The sequence below is a fragment of the Entelurus aequoreus genome, linkage group LG09, assembly GCF_033978785.1.
Source record: "Entelurus aequoreus isolate RoL-2023_Sb linkage group LG09, RoL_Eaeq_v1.1, whole genome shotgun sequence".
Taxonomy (NCBI): Eukaryota; Metazoa; Chordata; class Actinopteri; order Syngnathiformes; family Syngnathidae; genus Entelurus; species Entelurus aequoreus.
The window spans coordinates 71314970-71330959 of record NC_084739.1 but is presented as its reverse complement, the minus strand read 5'-3'; the positions used below and the strand labels follow the sequence as shown (position 1 = coordinate 71330959).

Here is a 15990-nt window from a genome sequence, read left to right as displayed (position 1 = left end):
TCTCCGATACACACTTTTAATCTGAACAGACAATCGTCCCGGCAGCCACTGTTATGATTCAAATCATCTTGGAGTGAAGGGTGTGTGTGTGTGTGTGTGTGTGTGTGTGTGTGTGTGTGTGTGTGTGTGTGTGTGTGTGTGTGTGTGTGTGTGTGTGTGTGTGTGTGTGTGTGTGTGTGTGTGTGTGTGTGTGTGTGTGTGTGTGTGTGTGTGTGTGTGTGTGTGTGTGTGTGTGTGTGTGTGTGTGTGTGTGTGTGTGTGCGCTCTTTTGAATGAGGGACTATGTCATTGTGTTTTGATATGTCATTAGATGTCTCATTGTGTGTGTGTGTGTGTGACCAAGATATGGCACACATCCCCTGCACACTGCCCTATGATAATGTGGATTGATTATGGATATGATAATGAGAGGCCGGCGCGGCGTCGCGACCTTCACAAGGTCTAATTGAAACAAGCGTTGGTCCTCCGAAGCACTTATCAAGTCACACGGCACATCATTAATCACGCAGAATACAAGCTGTCACTGCTACACACACACACATGCACACACACACACACACACACGTTGTGTTTTTCTGTTTTCCTAACATTCTCTTTCACTCTGTCCATCGTCTCTTCCTCTTACACACACACACACACACACACACACACACACACACACACACACACACACACACACACACACACACACAATGCGAGCTGTCAGGACAATGTGGCTGCTCTTGTCTTCTTTAGAGTGGAGTGGACAGCTCGTCCACCCCCCTGTCTTTATTTTCTGCTGGAAAACTCTGTAGGAAAAGGCAGCCTATTTAAGTTGCAATTGTTTTGAACAAATACAGTTGGTGTCCAGAGGTGACTCCGTCAAATTGCCGCACGGTTTTGCCTTTTTGTTTCACCACAATGGGTCGGAAATAGAACAATGAAGATGTGCGTGAATTGAGAAGGTTTCACTCCACTCTGAAGTAGTGTTGTCCCCATACCAATATTTTGGTACCGGTACCAAAATGTATTTTGATACTTTTCGCTACTTTTCTAAATAAAGGGGACCACAAAAAAATGTCATTATTGTCTTTATTTAAACAAAAAAATTTTAGGGTACATGAAACATATTTTTATTATTGTAATTTAGTCCTTAAATAAAATAGTGAACATACTAGACAACTTGTCTTTTAGTAGTAAGTAAACAAACAAAGACTCCTAATTAGTAGGGATGTCCGATAATGGCTTTTTGCCGATATCCGATATGCCGATATTGTCCAACTCTTTAATTACCGATACCGATATCAACCGATATACCGTAATTTCCGGACTATAAGCCGCTACTTTTTCCCCTCGTTCTGGTCCCTACGGCTTATACAAGGGTGAGGCTTATTTACGGCCTGTTCTTCTCCGACACCGACGAAGAGGATTTCGGTGGTTTTAGTACGCAGGAGGAAGACGATGACACAATGATTAAAGACTGACTTTTCATATACCAGTAGGCTGGTTATTTTGATAACGTACAGGCGAGCACTTTGTATTACTTTGCACCGTTGTATTATTTGTACTCTGCACGAATGCTGTTCGCCATGTCAAAGATGTGAAAGTTTGATTGAATGATTGAAAGATTTATTGTTAATAAATGGGACGCTTTGCGTTCCCAAACAGTCATCTCTGTCCCGACAATCCCCTCCGTGGTAGCAGGAACCCCTATATACTACGCTAATTACACATCAAAACCCTGCGGCTTATAGTCGGGTGCGTCTTATATGTAGAGTAATCTGTATTTTCCCCTAAATTTAGCTGGTGCGGCTTATAGTCCGGAAATTACGGTATACAGTCGTGGAATTAACACATTATTATGCCTAATTTGGACAACCAGGTATGGTGAAGATAAGGTACTTTTTAAAAAAATTTGTAAAATAAGATAAATAAATTAAAAACATTTTCTTGAATAAAAAAGAAAGTACAACAATATAAAAACAGTTACATAGAAACTAGTAATGAATGAAAATGAGTCAAATGAAGTGTTAAAGGTTAGTACTATTAGTGGAGCAGCAGCACGCACAATCATGTGTGCTTACGGACTGTATCCCTTGCAGACTGTATTGATATATATTGATATATAATGTAGGAAGCAGAATATTAATAACAGAAAGAAACAACCCTTTTGTGTGAATGAGTGTAAATGGGGGAGGGAGGTTTTTTGGGTTGGTGCACTAATTGTAAGTGTATCTTGTGTTTTTTATATGGATTTAATAAAAAACAAACAAACAAAAAAAACGATACTGATAATAAAAAAAACGATACCGATAATTCCCGATATTACATTTTAACGCATTTATCGGCCGATAATATCGGCAGACCGATATTATCGGACATCTCTACTAATTAGTCTGCTGATGTATGCAGTAACATATTGTGTCATTTATACACCTATTATTTTGTTTACATTATAAGGGACAAACTGTAAAAATGTATTATTAATCCACTTGTTCATTTACTGTTAATATCTGCTTATTTTGTCTTTTAACATGTTCTATCTACACTTCTGTTCAAATGTAATAATCACTTATTCTTCTTTTCTTTGATACTTGACATTAGTTTTGGATGATACCACACATTTAGGTATGGATCCGATACCAAGTAGTTACAGGATCATACATTAGTCATATTCAAGGTCCTCATGTGTCCTGGGACGTATTTACTGACTTTATACACTTAATATAAGTTTAAAAAAAAAGATTTTGTGATGCTAAAAAAATATTGATATAATCATAGTAGTATCGACTAGGTACGCTCCTGAATCAATCAATGTTTATTTATATAGCCCTAAATCACAAGTGTCTCAAAGGGCTGCACAAGCCACGACGACATCCTCGGTTCAGAGCCCACAAAAGGGCAAGGAAAAACTCACAACCCAGTGGGATGTCAATATGAATGACTATGAGAAACCTTGGAAGAGAGCAGATGCAATGGACGTCGAGTGGGTCTAGCATAATATACTTGAACTTGGTATCATTACAGTGGATGTCAGGTGTAGATCCACCCATGGCATTTGTTTACATTGTGACGCATGTGAGCTATTGTATCCTCCTACGGTGTGTAGTGAAGCATGTTTAGCTATTCCCCGTCCTGCAGTGATAATGGTACTTGTAAGAAACTTACTTTATTTGTCGCCATGGAGGCGAGGATTAGTGATTTAGAAGTAGCTAAAACACTGCAGATGGACTTTAGCCACTAGCTAGCTAGCCATGTCTTAAAGCAGCTCTTCCTGAGGGTGTTTCAGTCTTATAACTTCACCTTTATCTTTACTTTTTACACCAAAATGCGTCCATTCTCCCTTTTCTGTCTACACACTGTGTCTGCTTGTAAGTCCTCTGTGTGTGTGCGCTGCCCAACATGCTCCTCTGCTCATAAACCAGCAATGACGTGACGACGACGGGGGGTGGAGGGGACCAGTACTTTTTCGAGGCAGTATAGTACCAAATATGATTCATTAGTATCACAGTACTATACTAGTATTGGCATACCGTACAACCCTACTCTGAAGATACCTTCACTTGCTGCCTGTTTGCGGCTCTTACTGCCTTCACTTTTGTCTTACTTTTCCACCGCAAGTGATGGATAGACTGTGTTTGCCTATGCTAGTATTTTTTCTGACAAATACACCACATGGTGGCGCTGTCATTAAACCACAAGTTTGACCCCATAAGTCAGACTGACTTGAAATTTGACACACAATTCGCCCTTCAAAACACCCACTGTAACTAAAAAAAAACCAACAAAAAACTTTTTTTTTTATTGGGTTTTTAGTAGATATTATCGGCCAATATATGCGTTAAAATGTAATATCGGAAATTATCGGTATCGTTTTTTTTTATTATCGGTATCGTTTTTTTTGTTGTTTTTTTTAATTAAATCCACATAAAAAACACAAGATACACTTACAATTAGTGCACCAACCGAAAAAACTCCCTCCCCCATTCACACTCATTCACACAAAAGGGTTGTTTCTTTCTGTTATTAATATTCTGCTTCCTACATTATATATCAATATATATCAATACAGTCTGCAAGGGATACAGTCCGTAAGCACACATGATTGTGCGTGCTGCTGCTCCACTAATAGTACTAACCTTTAACAATTAATTTTACTCATTTTCATTCATTACTAGTTTCTATGTAACTGTTTTTATATTGTTGTACTTTCTTTTTTATTCAAGAAAATGTTTTTAATTTATTTATCTTATTTTCAAACTCAAACTCATCCGATTATCCCCCCCCCCCCCCCCACCCCCAACAAGTGACAAAAAAACAATCATAACATTTATAACTAGAATTTGCAATTCCGGTAGGAAAGTGTTCTGTGCCCGAACCGCCGTTACGTTAATTTTGGCGAATAATTATGACGATTATCGCTTTTTGATGAATGCGAGCTGAGAGCATCAGCGTTCACATTGAGGACGCATCACATATACGTATCCCTTTTATTTCCACGTACGAAAGAGGCTTGGGTCGGATATGAAAAATTCGAATTTGCGCGGTTGGCACTGACATAAAAAAACCTGATACAGGTCTCATATGTGGGCAAAAAAATCGAAATTGATCTGCGGTGTGAACGAGGCCTTGGTGTTTTTTAATGGTAGTTGGTGTGTGTATGAGACTGCTACAGCATGTACTTCTACTACACAAGATGCACATTTTACAGTCACCAATGGTTTCAACAGGATTAATGTTAGCATATGTGTAGGGTTGGGTATCGTTTGAATTCGAACGATTCCGATTCTTTGTTTCGATTCCGATTCCTGCTGATTCTCGATTCCGATTCTTCTTGTGCCATGCCGGGATCAATGTGTTTGACAGGTAGTCCCTGGAAGGTGGTATGTATTTTGGGTTGAGAGTTTTCACCATATCCCTGCAAACATAAACAAACATGTAATGTTGCTGTTACTGTTTAGCCCAGTATCAATTAGCTTAGCTCTAATGTTATTGCTTAACTAACCTAAATGTTGGAGATTCCACCTCTGAAAAGGGATGCAGTATTTTGACTATGTGTGCAGTGACCTTTCTGTGGCACTCTTCCGTCTGTGGCACCGACATCTTCCCCATTGCCGCTACGGTGAACGGAGTACGCTGAGCACATCGCGGAGCCTGGCTAGCAGGTTGTAAATTGTCTATGAAAAAATACGCGGGCTAATTTGTTAGCTGCCTCAACATTGGCGCAAAACACATTATTTATTGCATATATATTGTTTTACTTACCGGATTCGGACTGCAGTGCAGTCACCGAGGTGCCAGGCTGGAAGAGGAAGAGGTGTCGGAGGACGGTCGGCGCAGCGCGTCGAAGACGGGACACTCATTTATTTGTACTCCATGAAATCGGAGGTGCTTCATCATGTTCGACGTGCACCCTCCTAAGCACGAAACAGTACTGTCGCACATGTTACATTTCGCCGATATTTCATTTTTTTTAGTAAAATAAAGCCACACTTTCGACCGCCGACGCCCGCTATCCGTGCTTGACTGACTCGCTCGGCTACATAGGCTCGACTATGCTAACACTTCCGCCGGTGGGCGCTTCTTCGTTGGTGTTCAGCGGCTTCTTCTTCCGGTCGGCGGACTTATTCTTTTTTTCCGGTCGGCGGACTGGGTATCGAAACTAGGAATCGAAATTTAAACTTTTGAACGATTCCGGGAGAATCGGAAAGTTAGTCCCGGTTCCAATCGATACTCGATACCCAACCCTACATATGTGTAGCTAGGGCATAAAAATTACTCCAACTTACCGCGACATGTTTTCTCTAGTTGGAAGTGGAATTGTTGTCGGACGAAATGTGAAAATTTCTACTGACACAGATGACAGCGCATGATATAAATGTTCCGAGTAAGTCAACGTTGAAGGGCCTCGTCTGAAGTCACGTCACTTGCAAAATTCCGGGAATATTCAAAGTTGGAAACTTTCCATGGGAATATATGGGAATTAACGGGAATTCATGGGAATAAACATTGAATGCAACATGATTATTAGCTAAAACAACCTAATTTAATGCAAATTCAGTAGAATTCCAACCCTGCACTGTGCATTCCTCCATCACATGCCCAGATAATTGCCAGCATGCAACACAAGACAGCAGGGCTATTGAGGCCACACTAGTATGTGAGCCCATCCAGTCAGATAAGTGTTGATGATATTAAATATATTTGATCTATGGTATTTAAGTGTAATAGAGGTGTAATTGCTTGTTACTGTATGACTGTAGACTACTCCAGCAGACTTCCACTCAAGCTAGCTAGCTGTTCCTGTACTTGTTCAATGATTTTGGGGCCAATATCTCTAGCTAGCTAGGTTTATGTACCACCACAGTCTCATAATGAACCCAAAATAATTCTCTGTGAGCCGGGATGCTAATTTTCTCTATGTTAAATCTTATTCATTTATGCTAACAACGTTAGCGATCCGAATTAAACTTTTTTGTGGTCTGTAAAGTTGAAGTAGCAAATACTAAATCCAAAGGTGTAGTTTCCTCTGCCTTCTGTTCTGCTAGCCATTCTGTTGTCATACAAGAATGTAGCTTATAGTTTGATTTAGCATGCTGATTGACTGTTCATTTATTCATCTAGCCTATTTCTATTCATTTGTCCATCAGTCTAATATTTTTAAAGACTACTCCAATTGTTTAGCTGACTATTTATATCTGTGTGTGGCATTGCATTAGTCTTTTACAAGAATAAATAAATACAAAGAGAATAATGCCACGTATGATGTGTGGAGACATTTCACCCCAACCAATGTAGGCGGAAAGGCTGTGTACATTTGCTAATACTGTGCAAAGAGCTTTGCAAAAATGCCACAAAGATGCAGCAGCATATAGACAAGTGCCCAATAATTAGGGGTGTAACGGTACACGAAAATTTTGGTTCGGTACGTACCTCGGTTTAGAGATCACGGTTCGGTTCATTTTCGGTACAGTAAGAAAACAACAATATACATTTTTGGGTTATTTATTTACCAAATTGGCAAAATCTTCCACCAAAAATATTTTTCTTAGTGTAATATTTGATGTGAAGTAATGGGAACCTTGGATAGGTCAATAATTCATAATAACATTGATTTTGATTCAATATTATGTTTTGAGCAATGACAGTTTGAAAGAAAAAAAACCAGCTTTGTTTTATTAGTCAACATTGCAACTTTTTCTAAATTACATTACAATACATCAACCTTAAGAAAGTCAATGACTTCACCATAAAAGTGGGTGACATTGTTATCACCAGAAAGATGAGGTCACCTACCTAGGTTCCATTCTAGAGGCTAACCTTTCCTGTGATAAAATGGCAACCAAGGTAATCAGAAAGGTTAACCAACGAACGAGATTTCTCTACAGAATTTCCTCTCTGGTCAACAAAAGCACCTTGAGGATTCTGGCGGGAACTCTCGTTCAACTTTTTTTCAATTACGCATGCACCTCCTGGTACCCTAGTACCTCCAAAACCCTCAAATCTAAACTCCAAACATCCCAGAACAAGCTAGTCAGGTTACTTCTAGACCTCCACCCCAGATCACACCTCACTCCTACCCACTTCTCTAAAGTGGGCTGGCTCAAGGTGGAGGACAGAGTTAAACAACTTGCACTGAGCCTAGTCTATAAAATCCGCTACACCTCCCTGATACCGAAGTACATGTCAAACTACTTCCTTAACGTAAATGACCGCCATAACCACAACACCAGGGGGAGCTCCACTAACCACGTTAAACCCAGATTCCGAACTAACAAAGGTCTTGACTCATTCTCTTTCTATGCCACATCAATGTGGAATGCGCTCCCAACAGGTATAAAAGAAAGGGCATCTCTATCCTCCTTCAAAACTGCAATAAAAGTTCACTTCCAGGCAGCTACAACCCTAAACTAACACCCTCCCCGGATTGCTAATAATCAAATGTAAACAATCAAATGCAGATACTTTTTCTTATGCCTTCTGATCTCTCTCTCTCTCTCTCTCTCTCTCTCTCTCTCTCTCTCTCTCTCTCTCTCTCTCTCTCTCTCTCTCTATGTCCACTACTTAATGTCCATATCCTACCCCCCACCCCACCCCTCCACACCCCTGATTGTAAATAATGTAAATAATTCAATGTGATTATCTTGTGTGATGACTGTATTATGATGATAGTATATATCTGTATCATGAATCAATTTAAGTGGACCCCGACTTAAACAAGTTGAAAAACTTATTCGGGTGTTACCATTTAGTGGTCAATTGTACGGAATATGTACTTCACTGTGCAACCTACTAAGAAAAGTCTCAATCAATCAAAAAAAACCTTTAACTTTAACTTAAGCTTTTTTATTTCACATTTGTTATGTTTTTGTTTATTTGAATAGTATTTTTAGAATGTGCCGTGGGCCTTTAAAACATTAGCTGTGGGCCGCAAATGGCCTCCGGGGCACACTTTTGACACCCCTGCTATAGATAATAAAAAATTAAATGTGATAAATCTATGGATAAAAAGCAGAGCCTGGCGACGCATGCGCGTTTATCATAACTCTCTCTCTCTCTCTGTCTCTGCCCCTCCCTCACCAATTTGTTTTGTTTTTAACCCCTTCTTAACCCTGAACGTACATTGTTAATACACGCAACCATAACTCAAAATTTCATCAAGACATTTGAGGCATTTAAGAAACTCTGCCCTGACAGCCCCGCAAAAGAGGACATGTCCGGTGAAAAGAGGACGTATGGTCAGTCTATCCTAGCCCGTTAGCTGCTAGCATGCCGTGTGTTGTGCCTCGGTGTGCATTGTTTACACAACGTGCGTTACGCTACTTAATATGTCCGTGTGGAAACTCGTTCGGTACACCTCCGAACCGAACCGGAACCCCCGTACCGAAACGGTTCAATACAAATACACGTACCGTTACGCCCCTACCAATAATATATCATTATTGTAATTCCCCATTCATTCCCATACATTCCCATTAATTCCCATGGACGGTGTCCAACTTTGGATAATCAAAAAATGGTCAATATTTCCAAACTTCCCGAGCTTAACTCCACGTAGTAAATTCCCGGAAAGTTTCCATAAATTTACCGGAAACTTTCCACCCCTTTGCAACCCTACTTCTTGCAGTGTATAGTTTGAGCGCGGTCACGTGACTGCCAGAGCGTATTTCCCCTTACTCCGTAGTTTGTTTCACTTCCTGTGCTCGGTAATGGAAACGTTAAAATGTGACAAAGGCAAAATCATAAAAAAGTATGACATTGTCCAAATACGGGAATGCAACTAACACCAGCAGCTGTTCACTTTCAGCAGCGAGTGAAATTGAATTAGCGGGTGTTGTTTTACTAGCTGCTTTTATTAGAAGACAATTTTACAACCAAATGCGATTCCAGCGGCTGATTAAGGCGGCATATGGCGCCTACCTGTTAAACACAGAGCGCTCAATGGCGTCTCCACGCCCCAGTGAGCCGCTGGCATAAACTAACAAGCCCAATATCATACTCGTCATTACACAGTACCACACACCAAATTGCAATCTGATTAGAAAGTAAATATGAATATAAAAGAAAGCTGCTTTCATTATCCACAAGAGAAGAAGGGGCCACCGCCAAGGTTGCTAATTGTTATTCAATTAACTGATTGTGTTAATGAAACCAATTAATACTTTAAAACAAGCAGGCAGATATATGATTACTTTGCATGCCAGGGCTAATTACAACTGTAAATCAATCAATCCTACGTTAATCAGCTTGGAACAGATCCAAACACAACAAAGTCACTAAAAAGACTTTGGAAGTTGTTTTTTTTTATTTTTTTTTAATCATTATTTAAAGCAGATTTTGATTGCCATGCCATTATCCCGTCTAATGATTGTTAACGATCCTTAAAAGAGTTTATGATCCAATCTCCTTGCCGTGAATTTAATTGGGAGCTAAATAGTTTTAATATTAAAAACGTTTAAAAAGTGTGTCCTGTGTTTAATCAAGGGTGGTATATTGCTGCCAGCTCCAACAAGGTCACACCACTCCTCCGAGGGCAAACAGACGAAGCGCTGAGGGTCCGCCGACGCTTACTCAAACCTGAAGAAATCAATTATTGTCCAGCATGTGTTTCCTCTTCTTCCTGCTGGTTACTGTTTGAGCTCCGCTGCGGTGACATCACCAATACTTTCAAAGCCTATCCTGGTCCAAGTATATATTTCTTAAAACCATATTTTCCAGGTGCACGGGTATTTAGGCCGCACCCACCGAATTTTAGAATAAATTATTATTAGGGTCCGCATGTACCCTGTATAAAGGACTCCCACAGGGAGTCCTTTATACAGGTTACAAAGGAACCTATTGAATTTGTAATGTTTACTATTATTATTATTATTAGGGTCCGCCAGTACACTGTACAAAGGACTCCCACAGGGAGTCCTTTGTACAGTGTACAAAGGAACCTATTGTTATTGTAAGGTTTTATTATTAGGGTTCGCATGTACCCTGTATAAAGGACTCCCACAGGGAGTCCTTTGTACAGGTACAAAGGAACCTATTGAAATTGTAAGGTTTATTATTATTCCGCAGCTTTGCGCACTACTTTGCCTCCCTTAACATGCTTCAAAACTCACCAAATTTTATACACACATAGAAAAACTGTGCCAGCACACTTAAGTAAAAAAACCAAACCCCAAAATTGCGCTCTAGCGCCCCCTAGGAAAAAAACAAAAACAAACGGCCTGTAACTCCCACTAGGAAGGTCGTAGAGACATGAAACAAAAACCTGTATGTAGGTCTCACTTAGACCTACAATTCATAATTTCACGTCCTCAGGCAAAACCCAACAGGAAGTTGGCAATTTCCCCTTCAACACAAAAAATGACTAAAAACACTCATTTTTGCCTCTTTGAACTGTAATTTGACCCCCTTAAAATACTTCAAAACTCACCAAACTTTTTACACACATCGGGCCTGGTGGAAATTGCGATCTGAAAAAAAAACCGAACCCCAAAACTCAAAATTGCGCTCTAGCGCAATTTTTGAATAAAACAGAGACAAAACTGCTTCTCAGAGGAAAACACAGACAAAACAGCTTGTAACTTCCGGTAGGAACGTCTTACAGACATGAAACAAAAACCTCTACGTAGGTCTCACTTAGACCTACATTTCATAGGTTGACATCCTTCAGCAAAAATCAACAGGAAGTTTGATATCCCCACTTCAAAACACATTTTTTTTAAAAAGCGGTCACCAAACATCAAACATTATCTCCTCTGAGCGCGTTTGTCGTTTTGGCTTCAAACTACTACAGGAGAGAGATTGAACCCTTCTGATTGAAGGATACTCAAAGAGATTGGATAAGTGCTACGGTTTTGATTTTACGAGCTAGCACCTGCCAAATATGCGGGCCCGACCAACGCTGCTTGCAGCTTTAATTCTTTATTATTCCGCAGCTTTGCGGACTACTTTGCCCCCCTTAACGTGCTTCAAAACTCACCAAATTTTTCGCACACATAAAAAAACGCGAACAAAACTCTTTGGTAAAAAAAACCAAACCCCAAAAATCACAATTGCTCTCTAGCGCCCCCTAGGAAGAAAACTGCCTCTAACTCTCAGTACGAATGTCGTAGAAACATGAAACAAAAAGCTCTATGTAGGTCTTACTTAGACCTACTTTTCATTAATTTATTTCTTCGGGCAAAAATTAACAGGAAGTTGGCAATTCCCCGTTCAAGACTAAAAATGACGAAAAACACTCATTTCTGCTTTTTGACCTGTAATTTGACCCCCTTAAAATACTTCAAAACTCACCAAACTTCTCACACACATCGGGACTGGTGGAAATTGCGATCTAAAAAAAAAACCGAACCCCAAGACTCAAAATTGTGCTCTACATAATTTTTGAAGAAAACAGAGAAATAACTGCTCCTCAGAGGAAAACTCAGACAAAACTGCTTTTAACTTCCGGTAGGAACGTCTTAGAGACATGAAACAAATACCTCTATGTAGGTATCGCCTAGACCTACATTTCATAGATTGACATCCTTCACCAAAAATCAACAGTAAGTTTGCTATTCCTCCTTCAAAACAAAATTTTTGTTACAACCGGTCACCAAACATCAAACGTTATCTCCTCCGAGGGCGTTTGTCGTTTCGGCTTCAAACTGCTACAGGAGAGAGATTGAACCCTTCTGATTAAAAGTTGCGCACTAAAGTTGCTCCGCTGCTGTGATTTTACGCATCTTCAAAGAAAACAACCACTGTGCCGCAGCACCTAGGAAAAAGACACAGACACAACTTCCTCTAACTCCCAGTACGAATATCGTAGAGACACGAAACAAAAACCTCTATGTAGGTCTCACTCAGGACTACCACTGGACAAAAGTATTGGGACACCTAGGACTAGCACCTGCCAAAAGGCGGACCCGACCAACGCTGCTTGCAGCTTTAATTTGACCTGTATTAGCCGCAGCGGACTATAAGCCGCAGATATACGAACCCCGTTTCCATATGAGTTGGGAAATTGTGTTAGATGTAAATATAAACGGAATACAATGATTTGCAAATCTTTTTTTTTTGCAAATAATCATTAACTTTAGGATTTGATGGCAGCAACACGTGACAAAGAAGTTGGGAAAGGTGGCAATAAATACTGATAAAGTTGAGGAATGCTCATCAAACACTTATTTGGAACATCCCACAGGTGAGCAGGCTAATTGGGAACAGGTGGGTGCCATGATTGGGTATAAAAGTAGATTCCATGAAATGCTCAGTCATTCACAAACAAGGATGGAGTGAGGGTCACCACTTTGTCAACAAATGCCTGAGCAAATTGTTGAACAGTTTAAGAAAAACCTTTCTCCAGCAGCTATTGCAAGGAATTTAGGGATTTCACCATCTACGCTCCGTAATATCATCAAAGAATGTGGAGAAATCACTGCACGTAAGCAGCTAAGCCCGTGACCTTCCATCCCTCAGGCTGTACTGCACCAACAAGCCACATCAGTGTGTAAAGGATATCGCCACATGGGCTCAGGAACACTTCAGAAACCCACTGTCAGTAACTACAGTTGGTCGCTACATCTGTAAGTGCAAGTTAAAACTCTCCTATGCAAGGCGAAAACCGTTTATCAACAACACCCAGAAACGCCGTCTGCTTTGCTGGGCCTGAGCTCATCTAAGATGGACTGATACAAAGTGGAAAAGTGTTCTGTGGTCTGACGAGTCCACATTTCAAATTGTTTTTGGAAACTGGACCAAAGAGGAAAAGAACCATCCGGATTGTTCTAGGCGCAAAGTTGAAAAGGCAGCATGTGTGATGGTATGGGGGTGTATTAGCATACTTGCCAACCCTCCCGTTTTTAGCGGGAGACTCCCGGTATTCAGCGCCTCTCCCGGTATTCAGCCGGAGCTGGAGGCCACGCCCCCTCCAGCTCAATGCGGACCTGAGTGGGGACAGCCTGTTCTCACGTCCGCTTTCCCACAATATAAACAGCTTGCCTGCCCCAATGACGTCATAACATCTACGGCTTTTAGCGGGTAGAGTGCACAACTGCGCACACAACAAGGAGACGAAGCAGACGAACGAGGAAGTTACAGACATGGCGACGCCGTCGACGAGCAAGGTGAAGAAATACGCTTGCAAGTTCCAAAACGAATGGAAACAAGAATTTCAGTTCATCCAGGACAGTTCGAAGGGGAAGGGGTATGTTGCCTGTACATTTTGTTGAACAGACTTCTCCATTGAACACGGTGGCCGAGTCATGAACGGAGGAGAAGTTAAACAGGAAAATACTGCCATCTACTGGATAGCCCCCGGAACACTGAAATTCAAGTATTTATTTTATTTATATGTATAATAATATATATATATATATATATATATATATATATATATATATATATATATATATATATATATATATATATATATATATATATATATATATATATATATAGCTAGAATTCACTGAAAGTCAAGTATTTCATATATATATATATATGAAATACTTGAGTTGGTGAATTCTAGCTGTAAATATACTCCCCTATTAACCACGCCCTTAACCACGCCCCCCCCCCCCCCCCCCCCCGGTATTGGAGGTCTCAAGGTTGGCAAGTATGGTATTAGTGGCCAAGACATGGGTAACTTACACATCTGTGAAGGCACCATTAATGCTGAAAGGTACATACAGCTTTTGGAGCAACATATGTTGCCATCCAAGCAACGTTACCATGGACGCCCCTGCTTATTTCAGCAAGACAATGCCAAGCCACGTGTTACATCAACGTGGCTTCGTAGTAAAAGAGTGCGGGTACTAGACTGGCCTGCCTGTAGTCCAGACCTGTCTCCCATTGAAAATGTGTGAAGCCTAAAATAGCAGAAGGGAGACCCCCAGACTGTTGAACAACTTAAGCTGTACATCAAGCAAGAATGGGAAAGAATTCCACTTCAAAAATGTGTCTCCTCAGTTCCCAAAACTTTACTGAGTGTTGTTAAAAGGAAAGGCCATGTAACACAGTGGTGAACATGCCCTTTCCCAACTACTTTGGCACGTGTTGCAGCCATGAAATTCTAACTTAATTATTATTTGCAAAAAAAAAAAAAAGTTTATGAGTTTGAACATCAAATATGTTGTCTTTGTAGCATATTCAACTGAATATGGCTTGAAAAGGATTTGCAAATCATTGTATTCCGTTTATATTTACATCTAACACCATTTCCCAACTCATATGGAAACGGGGTTTGTAAACCGGTACGAAAGATTTTGTAAATGTTTACTTACATACCGTAATTGTTTCCAAACAGGTGCTGGTCACAGGGCAGTAAAACGGCTGATCAAACAAAACAGAAGTAATGGACCCGCTAGCTGCGGAAGCTAGCTCTCCAATCAGCTCAACGGACTCAATAACTCCACGGTGACGTTTTGGTGAGTTCACGAAACTGAAACAATACAAAAAGAATGTCAGTGTAAGTTAATAATACGACACACAGACACTTATTAGCATATTACTGTGGAGGTCTTGCACCTCCAGGTTCTTCGGACCACCCAGAAGAGACATGACAGGCTTGGTTTATTTTGCATTAAACTTATCGCTCTGCTTTTCAGCAATCGCCTCTCGTGACGGTCTCACTCTTCGGGTTGCTTTTCAGCCATCCGCTCTCGCTCGTGCTTGGGTTTTCTCTTCTCCATCAACCACTCCAACTTCTCCAACCTCTCCCTTCCCGGCTGGTGCCCTTTGAGAGAGTGACAGGTGATCAGATAAACGCGCCCAGGTGGGCCATCTACGCACCTGTCGCCGGCCCCGGAATGGTCTTCTTTTCTCATGGAATAATTTTTGGTTGTTCCCGTCAGGTGAAAGTATTCTGCAGGGGTGTCCAAATTGGCCGGCGAGGCAGCACGAGATCATACATGATAAGACCTGTATCCATATCAAATATAAATATAAGGTGTTGTGATCGGTGGGATTTTGCTGCCATCTAGTGGCGAACAAAAGCAACTTTGCCTTTAATTCATCTTCTTAACGGCTGAAGTGGAGAATTTACTTATATGACCTAATCCAAACAACCTTCCATAGTCACGATGCAGGAAAAAAACCAAACAACCAGCACAAAAATTCAACAAACATGGTCACACATAACACAACTTGCTCATTGAACTTTTATTTTATATGTCCAATCAGCATTAAAAATCTAAATTACACCCATTGAAATAAATTGTAAAGGATTATGGGAAAAATGCAAAACTCTCTCCACACTTATCCATGTTAGGCACATTTTAGCTGCTTGATATTTCTGATTGATTACAAAACCTTGAGGTCGTCACGCAAGTAAACAAGGTAGGAGTTGAACTTTCACATACCGTAAATTCCGGACTATAAGCCGCACCGGACTATAAGCCGCACCAGCTAAATTTAGGGGCAAATACAGATTGCTCCATATATAAGCCGCACCCGACTATAAGCCGCAGGGTTTTGATGTGTAATTAGCGTAGTATATAGGGGTTCCTGCTACCACGGAGGGGATTGTCGGGA

The 15990-nt window shown here is 40.6% G+C and overlaps 1 long non-coding RNA gene across 4 annotated transcripts in view; it reads left to right on the top strand.

The window, feature by feature from the left end:
• Window positions 1-15972, top strand: part of LOC133657679 (uncharacterized) — a 33816-nt gene extending 17844 nt beyond the window's left edge. Inside the window, exons 2-4 of one of the 4 annotated variants that reach the window (XR_009827332.1) lie at window positions 14765-14885; window positions 15110-15210; window positions 15312-15972. This is a non-coding gene — a long non-coding RNA (uncharacterized LOC133657679). Of the gene's footprint in view, window positions 1-14764; window positions 14886-15065 lie in introns of all 4 variants that reach the window. The other 3 variants (XR_009827330.1, XR_009827331.1, XR_009827329.1) reach the window with 3 other exon arrangements.
• Window positions 15973-15990: the final 18 nt, after the last annotated feature.